Source organism: Urocampus carinirostris, chromosome 10, assembly GCF_059441175.1.
Source record: "Urocampus carinirostris isolate Australia breed hairy pipefish chromosome 10, RoL_Ucar_1.0, whole genome shotgun sequence".
NCBI lineage: Eukaryota > Metazoa > Chordata > Actinopteri > Syngnathiformes > Syngnathidae > Urocampus > Urocampus carinirostris.
The window spans coordinates 11,762,609-11,764,192 of NC_142358.1; positions in this window are offsets into that span (position 1 = coordinate 11,762,609).

A 1,584-nucleotide genomic window follows, 5' to 3' on the forward strand; every position below is an offset into this window, starting at 1 on the left:
ATCATTATTTCAGTCCATAAGACAGTTCCACAATGTTTTTTTCAGAAATGAATATTGTCAGGTGTTTTATTTTCCTCATTTTTTTGCGCATACAGTATTTCTTAATGGGAGTATGACTCATAGTTTAATAGGTGCAACAAAGTGTTCACTGATTGATAAATGTGATCATATAAAACATTGCGTTGAGAATGTCAAGTCAAATCAGGTTTATTCGTATAGCCCTTAATCACAAGAACTCTCAAAGGACTATGCTTGGGGTTGTCCATCGTTTCGATGATGACCATCTTCTTTTAATTGTGAGTCTGCTGATGTTTGAACAGTCTGATCCTGGATCCACAAATGCGGTTACAGACAGAGCATGTGAAGGGGGTGCTGGGGGGAGCAGGGGTGGCCTGGCGAGCATGTCTCTTAGCACGCTTTTCTGCACGGTGTTGCATGCGCTGTTCCTCCAAGTAATCCACTCCCTGTGAGCAGTGGAAGCGCCAGAAGTCTCGGCAGGAAGCAAGTTCCTCCAGTGAGGAGGGGTTTATCCGACATCTCTTCAGGATGTTCTTCATTTGGTCTTTGAACCGCTTCTTCTGCCCACCAGCACTGCGTTGGCCTAGATGTAACTGACCATAGAGGATACGGCGTGGCAGTCTGTGGCTGGGCATTCGAACAACATGCCCCAGCCACCTGAGTTGGCGTTGGGCCATAATGGATTCCATGCTGCAGCTGCTTGCCCTCTCCAACACCTCTGTGTGCGGCACTCTGTCCCTCCATGTGATGCCAAGGATCTTCTGAAGACATCTTACATGGAAGGTCTCCAGGCTCTTCAGACATCCATACAGTAATGTGGTGATGCATACAGCTCTGTAGACCAGCATTTTGGTGTGGAGTTTAAGGTTGTTGTTTTGAAAGGCCCTTCTCCTTAGTCAACCGAAAGATGCTGATGCTTGCTTGAGACGGCTCTGGCTCTCATCATCCATTGAGCAGGTGTCAGACACTATGCTCCCCAGATATTTGAAGGTGGGCACCATGAGCAGGTGTTGCCCTGCTGCTGTGAGGATTATTGGGTTTGGTAAGAGGTCAGCACTGGACTGACAGAGTACCTCTGTCTTCTGGGTGTTGATCGTCAGTCCCATTCTGGTGTATGCAGTTACAGCTGCCGAGAGAATGTTTTGCAGAGCCTCCAGTGTATGGGCAACCAGGGCACTGTCATCAGCATACCGTAGCTCAATGATGGTCTCTGAAGTCAGCTTGGTAGTTGCCTGTAGCCTCCTGATGTTTAACAGGTTACCATCAACCCTGAATATATATATATCCATAGCTGGAGCCCATCCCAGCTAATATATATATATATATATATATATATATATATATATATATATATATATATATATATATATATATATGCACAAGTAGAACCAAAAGGCTGATATTTATTTCAGATTTTAAATTAACAGTTTCTTGAAATTACTTTTGTTTGTATTAAATTTGTTTTTTTTGTACATGTTTTAACATTGTTATAACACAGAATTATTTTATTATCATTAATGCTGTTGAATGTTTTCACTTTTGTAAAAATAAGAATAATGTAAGACA